Source organism: Octopus bimaculoides, chromosome 7 (genome assembly GCF_046866305.1).
Source record: "Octopus bimaculoides isolate indiv1 chromosome 7, ASM4686630v1, whole genome shotgun sequence".
Lineage (NCBI taxonomy): Eukaryota > Metazoa > Mollusca > Cephalopoda > Octopoda > Octopodidae > Octopus > Octopus bimaculoides.
The window spans coordinates 106,995,589-107,008,053 of NC_142934.1; the positions used below are offsets into that span (position 1 = coordinate 106,995,589).

General features: G+C 34.6%; 1 protein-coding gene across 2 annotated transcripts in view; it reads right to left on the reverse strand.

The window, feature by feature from the left end:
• The window catches only part of LOC106879083 (coronin-7), a 133,092-nt gene extending 123,768 nt beyond the window's left edge, over positions 1 to 9,324 (reverse strand). For both annotated transcript variants that reach the window (XM_089355769.1, XM_089355768.1), the window contains exon 1: positions 9,264 to 9,324. The gene's annotated coding sequence lies outside the window, so the exon portion shown is untranslated. The remainder of the gene's footprint in view (positions 1 to 9,263) is intronic.
• Between the last annotated feature and the right edge of the window lie 3,141 nt (positions 9,325 to 12,465).

The following is a 12,465-nucleotide window of genomic DNA, read 5'->3' on the forward strand; positions in this document are numbered from 1 at the left end:
ACTTGTAATTTTTGAGAATCACAACGTGGTAGGTTGACCTGCTAGAAATAACAGCCAAATCTGCTTCAAATCACACCTTACAATCTTAAAAAGAGGAACATGCTGGATAATTAGATAATGTTGTCCTAGGGTTCTCCGTATATATGGAGAGTCAGGATGGTCATAGCAAGAGTGCTTTTGACTATGTGCTGCTAAATCAGAGTTGACAGCAAAACTATGACTTTACGCATTGGCTGGACAATGAGTGTTCCAGTTGATTCCATCAACAGAACATCCTACTCATGAAATTAATGTGGAAGTGGCTGAGTTCACCACAAACATATGTACCCTTAATAATTCTCAAAGAGATTTGCTGTGACACACCGAATATGACAAGGCCGGGTCATTGGACTATAGATACAACTCATTTTTGCTAGCTGAGTGGACTGAACAAAAGTGAAATAAAGTGTCTTGCTCAAGAATACAATATGCCACTGGAAATTGAACTCATAACCTTACAATCATGAACCAAATACACTAATTACTAAGCCATGTGCCTTCACACTTTTCACACTAGACACTACTTTTTGTGACTGAGCCCAACGGCTTGTAAGTGTTGACTCTGTTGTAATGAAGCTTTACAGCATTTCACATAAATGTGTCTTGTAATTCTTATCAGTTCTAAGGTCAAATCCAACAAGGCCCACTTTGCTTTCTGTCCTTCCAGATTGTGATTAAATAAAGTACCAATCAAGTACGAAGATTGATATAATCAACTATACATTCTCCTCAATCTCAGGCCTTGCACCCATATCAGAAGTAATTTTTATCACTTCTCCTCTTAAACTAATTTTCCTCAAATTATCAAACCTATTTAGTGGCTGATTTTCGACAATATATCATACACGGAAACATTTGTATTGCTTTTTTTTTTAAATAAACATTAGTGTCTTCTCATTGCAATCAAGGAATTTCTTGCTTCTCAATCACATGGTTTCAGGTTGTGTCACTGCATGGCACCTTGAGCTGGAAATTACAGCCTAGAAGACGATCCGATCCGGATCTTTTCCCTTTGAATGGCAGATGGAGCAAAATCTCATCAGAACTGTTGAGGAACTGGCAGAGGAGCTTGGATCTGGTCATTCAACCAGTCGTTCAGATCAGTGCTAGAAGAAAAACAGCCATCTTTGGTTTCAAGATGAAAGGTGTTCTTCCATTAGAATAATGCTCAGTCATATATAGTGAGGATGACATTCCAAAGGCTGAAGCAGTTTGAATGGGAAACAATGCCCACCCACCATATTCACCGAACATTGCCCCATTTGATTATCATTTATTCCACAGTCTTCAAAATCATTTGGATGGAAAAATATGAATTCTATAGACGAGGTCAGAACAGTGCTGGAGGATTATTTTTTTGTCACAGATAAGTGAATTTTGGAAGAGGGGCCTTGGAAGTCTACCAGATAGATGGAAGAGCATTGTAGAAAATGTAGGGTAGTATATTTTAGATTAAAAAAGAACTTTGTTTATCTTAATTTTACAAAATAAAAGAAGTATAAAAAACCACATTATTTATGGGATGACCCAATATATGCTCTCACCAAATGTAAGGCCTTGTGCTCATGTTAGAAATAACTATTTGTCAGACAATAAATAATTGTTAAATCTCATTATTTTATGGTCCTTACTGTAAGAGTTACAAATATTTTGAAAACAGAATATGGCTCTCTGCTTAATCTTTTCAAAGTACATTGTAACAAACATACTTGCCAAATTTTCAAATTTTTTCCTTATGTGACATCTTTGACAATCTGCCATCATTCTGGTTATTAATATATTTTCTTATAAAGTACAGAGTAGGAATTAATAAAGTGATTTCTACCTTGTTGTCAACATGTACTCATTTTAACTTTAAAACATGTACTCCATATTGGAAATAGATAGCAGTCTTATTTATAGATAACTTGTTTTATGGGTGACAAAATAACATCCATTTATTAAATGCAAAATATTGTTTCAAACAATTCGTGCAAAGTCTTGATTTCTTTAACTTAACCATTTTTGCTCACTAAGAAAAGGGATATGAAATCGTATTAGGAGTGGGGAGTTAGCTCTAGATACAAAACTCCAACTGATGAATATAATATTTTTATTGTAGAATGAGTGTTTGAAGAGTAGTAGTACATCTAAAGGAAATGTGTAAATTACCGACCCTCCAGTTAAACCTTGATGCAACATGAGTTATCTCCAGACTGTCAAATTGCAGAGACAATCCCATCAACTTTATATTTCCTGCACACTCAGAACAATTACTTTTGTGTTTTAGGTTTCCCTTTGACATTTTTATTCAACATTGCCAAGTGGTTTTGACCTATTTCTTCGTGGAATAAGAAATCAGGAAGTTTAATAACTTCATAATTTATCTTCTGATTAGTTATGATAAAACATTAAAGATAAAAAAATGGCTAAACCTAAAGCAATGTCTGTCAAAAATGCAAGCTGGATTCTTTTGAAACTTTTTTTGAAATGTTGAAAAAGATGTCCCAAGAGAATTATGAATTTCATAGAATCAATTTGTTTAATCCTCAAGATTCACTTGAGAGATAGAATGAGAGTGTCAGAAGTATTGGTCATTTGATTCCAGAATATCATGAGAGACTATGAATGAGAATCTGAAGCATAGATCACTTTGATGATACACAATATTGTTGATTAAACCAATTTAGTTGATACCACCATTTGACATTACTTCATTCTATTCCACTGTGCCACTCACATGGAATGAAGAGAAGGTTTGGAGTGGGTTATTGAGTCGAATTTCCAGAAATGTTACTAAAGCCAATTGTTAATAATTATCCTTTTTATTATAGGCACAAGGCCTGAAATTTTGTGGGGCAGGATAAGTCAATTACATCAAACCCCACACCCTTACACAATTGGTACTTATGTCATCGGCCTCAAAAGGATGAAAGGCAAAGTTGACTTCGGTAGAATTTGAACTCAGAACATGTTGATGCAACCAATTCAGCCAGCTCTATGTCTTTTTTTCAATTGATAACAATAACACTTGGTCGAAAATGGTTAAATGAAATTCCTCTTTCAACACATATTCTATACATTTTGCCTCCTTTTGAGTGACATTTTGTTTATTGATTGAGGTATAGAGTTGAAGAAACTGATTTAAAGAAGATCCTTTAGCTGAATATTCTATATAATTACCTAGCTTTTCACAGATATTCTGTTTGAAATGTGTAGAAGCTTATCATCACTTTCCATAGTATTTTCTTCCTTAGCAATCAAAGGTTCTGTGAATGAAAGAATTTAACTCAGAATTATAAAACTAAGAAAACACTTTCCAGTCCAGTCTCCCTTCTGCTCACAGAAATCCACCATAATTGTCATAGGTATTTACAGTTAGCCAGATCAGGGCATTGCAAATGAAGTAATTTTCCTTGCAAAACACCTAGGAGATCATAAAGTTGACCTCCAGCAGCAGGCCAACTTTAACTGTTTAGCATTTAAACTGGCCATATCTGGCCCAAATATTCTATTTGTTTCACATTCAAACCAGCCAGATCTGATCTCTCACACCTACCAAACAATGCCATTCTATAAATGCAGCGATCACATTATTAAATTCTGAAAGCTATGAGATAATGCCTAATTAATTCAAAACAGTTTGAATAAATAAGATTTACATTCGACAGAAAAATCAGAATACTAAAGGGTTAACCCATTAGCATTTAAACCAGCCAAATACTTTACCTGTTTTTCATTCAAACTGGCTTAATCTGGCCTCTCACACCTACCCTACAATGTCATTCTAAAAATAAACAATCACGTCATTGAAATCTTGAAGTTACAAGATAATACATGATTAACCCTTTAGCATTTAAACCAGCCATATCTGGCCCAAATATTGTATCTGTCTTATGTCCAAACTGGTCAGGTCTGCCTCTTATACCTACCCTACAATGTTATTCCAAGACTGTAAAATCACATTCTTAAATATTTGAGATAATGCATGATTGAGTGAAAATAACATAAATAAATAAGCATTGCATTTGACAATAATCTGAATGCTAAAGGGTTAATTCAAAACCATGTGAATGAATAAGCATTATATTTGATAGATTAACCTGAATGTGAAAGGGTTAAACAGCTCTGTATAGTATTTATATAGCAGATGCCAAACATAAAGCTTTATTGTATTTACTTACAACATTTTTTATTTTCTGAATTTAGACCCCACCAGAGTTGACTTTGCTTTTCATACTTCCAGCTATGATAAAATATGTAATCAATCAAATGCAGGGTTCAATATAATCAATTACACCATTTTAACAAAACTTTGTGCCATATACCAATATTATAAATCAATTTATAAACCAACTCAGCTACTGAATTTAACAACTCTGCAATTATGTTTGAATTATGAATTACATACTCTAAAGGAATACCACATGTTTTGCATGTTTAATCTTTCTTTCTAATATATATATATATATATATATATATATATATATATATATATATATATATATATATATATTTGCTCAATGAGGAACCACTTATAGCCATCTATTGCTAAGGAGCTACAATACTCCTTTTGTTTTAGTCACAGTTCAAGTCAGAGTTTTAAACCATCACGCTCAGGTTCTCCAACTGAGCTCTACTGCTAACCATACTGCCAAAAATGGCAAAGTAGTCATAGATAGTTGTGTCACCATAATAGGCATTACCACCCACGTGAACATTGCTCAACCAAATTGATCTTTTGCTGGGTAATTAAGTGAGCTGAAATCTTCCTGCCAAATAATCTGGTTGAACTTTCTAGAAAAACTCAATTGGATTACAAAAAGCTGATAAAAATTGAACCCCAAACAGAGCCAATTAGAAGTCCACATGGAGTGATGACACTCTGTCTCTCTGCTCTGTGAGGTGTTTTCTCATCTTTACTGTTTCCTTAGAGAATGGTTTCTGGCATTGCACAGAACTATGTCACTCAACATGATAGGTGTTCTCACTTTTGCTACTTGTGGTGTTTAGAGTAGCCTGAGGAGCAACTTGAAGCTATGTCAGTCAGTTTTGTGATAAGGCATTCTCATTTTTAACTACTTAATTTATTTCCAACAATTATGAACTTTGTATTAAATATTTTGCATATCATTCAGTGAAAACTTCTACTGTTCCATTTAATACTTCTTTAATGCTGTTCCATTTATTCAGTTATTGCATATATGGAAATGCAAATGTTCAGGGTTAATAAAAATATATGAAAGCTTGTACCAATATTAGTGTGGGCATTATGAACACAACATACAACCTGCAAGATGCTGTTATTGATAAATAATTATTTCACAACTCTTACACCACACTAAAGTCATTTATAATCTTCCATAAAGACATATCTGTCTAATGTGCTATTCACCTCAAAATACTGGGGGGAAGTATTAGGTTAATTGGAAATAGGTCAGTATTGACAGCAGGAAGAGAATTTCCTTGTAAAAAATTTGGCTCTACGAATTTTGTCTGACCCATACAGACCATGAAAAGTAGACATTAAAATGATAAGGATATAGGGTTGGAGTTTGGTCATGGTAAATGTTATAAAACAACCATATAGGAACATTTATGTGAAGCAAGGGAAAACTGTGAACCAAACTAGTAGCATCTCCATCAATGACTTAATAGTTGCCCCTTTATCTCATGAGAAATGTCAGATGCCTAGGAGTATATGAAACCATATCTTACAATGGTGTCTGTAACAAGGAATACATCACTAAAGAATATTACTGCTGGATAAGGAAAATATGGACCTTGGAACTCTCTGCATTCAATAAAACAGTGGCCCACAATGTGTTTGGAGTACGCATACCAAAGTTTGGGCAATTTGATGAGATTCGAGCCATTGATGTGAAAACTCAGTAGAAACTGAGCAGCACAAATAATTTTCTCATCAACAGCAATGTAGACTGCCTCTACACACTAGGGTAGCTAGAGTGTGTGCCACCTGGGGTGACCCTTCCATTTGCCACCCCTGTATCCCACAAAAAAAAAAAAACATATTGCCTACTGCAGACCCAAAAGTGCTGCCCAGGGCGGACCACCCCCAGCTACATTAGTGCCTCTACATAAAATGAAAACAAGGATGCAGAGGCTTAACAATGATTGAGACTGCCTGCCTTTGAATGTCATGTCATATCCCTTAAGCAACATCGTTTAACCACCAAGAGCCAAAGTGCATCCCTTCACTAAGTAGACATACATGAGGCAGACAACATCATGAGACTTGAAAAGCAACTCCTCAAGGTACATTCCCTGTCTGATAACCTTAAATACATACTCAAAGAAGTTGCATGATTCTACTGCAGCGCATCATCAGATGAAAGGATGAGTGCATATCAGCAGAAGAGCATGCATAGATATGTTAGCAGAAAGCTCCAGGATAATGGCAACATTGATAATCAAAGCAGTCTATCATGGAACAACAACTAGATCACTAACTCTCTTTTTGAAGAGTATGCATTTGCAATCCAGGAACAGCAAATAGCAACCAAATTCCTGATGCACAAAAGGGACAACGACACACTAAAACACCAAAACGTGATAACTACTGCAGACTTTTTGGAGTTTACAATGAAAACATCACACACATCATCACAAAAATGACTTTGTATAATTATCTATCAGTGAGACATGATGTAGTGGTCAAGACACTGTACAATGAGATCCATCTGAGGATAAAGAGATAAGAACCCACAGTATGGTGGAAGCCATGCACACTGATTATATGAACCAGTACTGATGGAATGTCCCAGTGAAAACACCAATAAAATGCCGACATAATACACCAGACACGGTGATTTGAGATAGAGAAGAAAAACTATGTAAAGTAGTGGAAATCAGTTTCTTAGTGCATGTCAGCATAAAGCTAAAGATCAGTTAAAAAAAGAAAGGCCTTACATTGAATTATTGAAGAAGTTACTGATACTGTACCTACATTACAAGTTCTGATCTATACCAGTAATTGTTGGGGAACTAGGATATGTAACAAACTGCCAAAGCACAAATCCTGAGGAATTAGGCTTTTTGAAACCAGAAAGGGGAAAGCTAATTTGAAGATTATAAATACAAACCAAGAATAGAACTGTCAGAAGTGGTAAAACCTTCCACAAACTTAGCATTTAAGAATATGTGTACATATTTAGACATATAATACATGAGAATACATACATAAAACAAAACCTACAAATTTTCACATGTACTGACTCAAAAATTGGCACATATACACACAAAAAAACACAACTACCCTATTGATGTTGTTTAAAATTCCAATGAAGGAGCTAGATTAGAAAATTGGTAAAATCTCTGAATAATAACACACACACACACACACACACACATATATACATACATCTGAAGATCAGCAAAAAAAGAAAATACATATGCTGAATTACTGAGAAATCTGCAGTTACTCTATCTAGATTACACATTCAGGTTTATACCTGTAATTATTGGGGCACTGGGATGTGTAACACACTGCCTAAACACCAATCTTGAGAAATTAGGCTTCCCAGAACCAGAAAGGAGAAAGCTGATTTGAAGACTACAGATTCAAGCCATCACAGGAACTGTAAAAATCTGTAAAACTTTCCAGATATTTGTCATTTAAGTATATATGAAGATGAAAATACATACGTAAATCAAAACCTACACATCCTGTTATTGTTGTTGAAATTCCAAAGAAGTAGCCTTAGATGTAGGTTAGAAACCGGTTCTTTCTCTATTGGCAGGAAATCATGAAATAAACTGAATAATGACATACATACATACATACATATATAACCGGATTACTACCTCCCACTTTGAAGGGTATGCATTTGCAATCCAGGAACAGGAAATATCAACCAAATACCTGATGCATAAAAGGGATAGAAATGCAAGAAAAGCCATAAAATGTGACAACCAATGCAGACTTTGTGGAGTTCACACTGGAGATATCACCCACATCAGAAGCAGTTGTCTGAAAGTGTCATCACAGTATAATCTACCGTTGAGACATGACGTTGTAGCTAGGACACTCTTTAATGAAATCCGTCGGAAGGATAATCCGGAGGACAAAGAAATAAAAACCCATAATATGGTAGAAGCCATAGCCAATCATAATGAAAGGAATACTGGTGGAATGTACTGGTGAAGCCCTCAATAAAATGTAAGCACAACAGACCTGATATAATGATTTGGAATGGAGATGAGAAACAGTTGAGGAAATTAGCTGCCCAACAGATGTTAACATAAAGCTGAAGATCAGTGAAAAAGAGAACACCTATGCTGAACTATTGAGAAATCTACAGTTACTCTAGCCAGATTACAAATTCAGGTTTATACCTGTAATTATTGGGGCACTGGGATATGTAATGCACTGCCTAAATGCCAATCTTGAGAAATTAGGCTTCTCAAAACCAGAAAGGAAAAAGCTAATTCAAAGGTTACAGATCCAATCCATCACTGGAACTGTAAAAATCTGTAAAACTTTCCAGAAGTTTATCATTTAAGTATATATATAAGCATATCAAGATATGTAACTCTATGCGTGAGAATACATACATAAAACATACAAATTTGCACATACATACATACATGCACGCACACGCACGCATGCACACACACACACACACACACACATACATACATACAAACATACCTTACATACATACATACATACATACATACATACATACATACATACATACATAAAAACGCATCCATAAAACAAACATACAAATCTGCACATACACTAACACCATATACTGCACACACACACACATATGCACAAATACCTAGATGACGTTGATAAAAGTTCCAATGAAGGAGCCTTGAATCTATGTTAGAGTCCGGCTCTTTCTCTATGGACAAGAAATACAGAAATGAAACTGATTGATAACATACATACATATATATATATATATACAAACAAAAATACCCTGTTGTTGATGTTGAAATTCCATTGAAGGAACCTTAGATCTAAGTTAGAAACCGGTTCTATCTCTATTGGCAAGAAATCTTGAAATAAACTGAATAATGACATACATACAGACAGCTAGACAGACTGACAGACTGACAGGTAAGCATACGTATGTTTGCAGTAAAATCAATCAAAGAAATTAAAATTACTATATGAAAATGGAGTACGACTTACCCACTCTCACAGTTATTTATTCATCACAATTTAAAATTTAAATTTAAAAAACTTGGCTTGCGGAAATTGATTTACTTACATTTTAACAATAAAAAAATATCATCCGGAATGCGGAAACTAAAATATGCAAAGAAAACAATATAAGGGAGATAACCTTTACTGACTTTAATTTTAAACCGATGTCTCGGTACCATCAATGATAATGACGGAAATGTTATCGTATTTAAATAGTTTGAAAATGATAAATAAATATAGTTAAAATATAGAAAATTACACTGATCGTTGATTGCAGATATCTGCATTAAATGTACTCGTCATTGAATAATCTGTGAAATTCAGAAGTTTTTAAAGTGTTTCCTTCACTGGCTTCCAAAGCTTGCTCCACACATACATACACATACATGGATACATACAGACACACATCCATCCATCCATCCATCCATCCATCTATACATACATACATACATACATACATACATACATACATACATACATACATACATACATATTGTGCCCCTGCCTCCAACTTTGTTTCCTCATGTCTTCCAGAAAAATTGATATTTTTGTAATGAAATTTTCTACATATAACTTTCAGATGGTGTAGATTACGATTATACTGGAATTTAATATGGAAAAATAAAACGGAAGGGCTCACACTCATACATACAGACACACATACATACAGACACACATACATACAGACACACATCATATATATATATCTACAAAATGAAAACTTGAAATTTTGGAAAAATTAAGCGATATGTGTCAATATGTATGCATATTTGCCCACCATTGTTTTTTTTTTTCTTATTAAATTTTGATATTATAATTTACACCATCTGAAAGATATCTGTTTGGCTATAACATACACACACACACACACACACACACACACACACACACATAATGAAGAAGCCTTTATCTCTTTGCAGTTGCTTGATCTGCTGGGAAGAGCTGCCACATTTTCCACAACTCACACTATAGTTCTCTCTTCACTTCTCTATATATGAATAAAACATGCAATGGAAAATGCTGGAATCTCTTGATTACAGGTCTACTTAATCAGAGCTGGTCTTGACTAATCGACAACAGCCACAACAACAACAATCCACCTATACTTTAATTCATATTCTTTTATTAAACAATTTTGTTATATTTCATTATTTGTTAATATTAAGGTGACGAGCTGGCAGAATCATTAGCTCACTAAAGGAAATGCTTAGCGATATTTTGCCCCTCTGTACATTCCGAGTTCAAATTCCACTGAGATTGGCTTTGCCTTTCATCCTTCCAGGATCGATAAATTAAGTTCCAGTGAAATACTGGGGACAATGTAATCGACTAGCCTCCCCATCAAAAATTTCAGGCCTTGTGCTTATTGTAGAAAGGGTTAATTGTTGATATTCATTTCTATTTAGTGCTTGCTTTATTCTATTCAAATTTTTAACATTTTTTTACAGCATGACCCAGCATAACTGCAGTTGTGCTAGGTCATGCTGGGGCACTACCTTGAAGGATTTTACTTGATCATATTGGCCACAGTGCTTAATATATTGGAAATCATATTCTCTTATTGATAATAAGTGAATTTTTAAAAAAATAAATCCAAACTAATATATGAAGTAAGCACTCTGATTTTATTCTTGTAACACCTGTCATGTATTATACATACATACATACATACATACATACATACATACATACATTGGTTGTGATAACCGATGCAGACTTTGTGGAGTTAGCACTGAAGATATCAACCACATTATGAGCAGTTGTCTGAAAATGTCATCATGGTTGTAGCTAAGACACTGTATAATGAAATCCGTTGAAAGGAAAACCCCAAAGACAAAGAAATAAGAATCCACAGTATGGCGGAAGGCATAGTGACTCACAATGGAAAGGAGTATTGGTGGAATGTTCCAGTGAAATCCTCAGTAAAATGTAAACAAAATAGACCTGATATAATGGATTGGAGTAGAGAAGAGAAACTGTGTACAATTGTGGAAATTAGCTGCCCAGCAGATGTGAATATAAAGCTGAAGGTCAGTGAAAAAGAGAATACCTAAGCTGAACTATTGAGAAATCTGCAGTTGCTTTATCCAGATTACAAGTTCAGGTTTATACCTGTAATTATTGAGGCCCTGGGATATGTAACATACTGCCTAAATACCAATCTTGAGAAATTAGGCTTCTCAAAACCAGAAAGGAGAAAGCTGTTTCAAAGACTACAGATCCAATCCATGACCGGAACTGCAAAAATCTGGAAAAACTTTCCAGAAGTTTATCATTTAAGTATAAATGAGCATGTCTAGATATGTAGCTATATGCATGAGAATACATACATAAAACAAAGTATACAAATCTACACATGTACATACATACATACATACATACATACATACATACATACATACATACATACATACATACGTACATACATACATACATATGTATAGAAATGTCCTGTTGTTGATTTTGAAATTTCAATGAAGGAGCTTCAGATCTAGGTTAGAAACCAGCTCTTTCTCTATTGGCAAGAAATCTTGAAATAAAACTGAACAATGACATACATCCATATGGCTGTGCACTTCATTGATTATGAGTGTTCCTGTTGATTTTATCAAGGTGACAGCTTGCATGTGAAATTAATGTATAAGTGGCCAGGCACTCCACAGACACAAGTATCCTTAATTGTAGTTCTCAGACAGATTCAATGTGACACACCAAATGTGACAAGACTTGTACATTGAACTACAAATACAACTCATGTTTGTCAGCTGAGTGGACAGAAGCAACACGAAATAAAGTGTCTTGCTCAAGGACACAACACATCACCAGGAATTGAAATCATAACCTTATGATCATGAGCCAAATACATTAACTTGTGTACCAACAATGTGTACTGACATATACATACTTACTAAAGTACTGGCTGAATACATAACGTATCTACAAAGTTAGATAGGAGTACACTCACTGCATGTATTCCACTGTTGACTACAGACGCCAGATCCAAGCATATGGGTGATTCCAAGTTAGGTGAAGAATAAACAATAACACAGATGGGTTGCAGACATGCTCTTTATTGATGAATAGCTTCTGCCATTCACTCTCCCAGCCATAACCTAGTTGGCTGAGTTGTCTTACACTAAGGTCTATTTCATGAGAAGTTCTAATTGTCAAATTTTCTCTTTACTTACCTGAAGAAAACAGATTTTTCTCATGATGTAACACTTTTGTAAATCAATAAAGAACACACCTGAGATAGCTGTAATGAA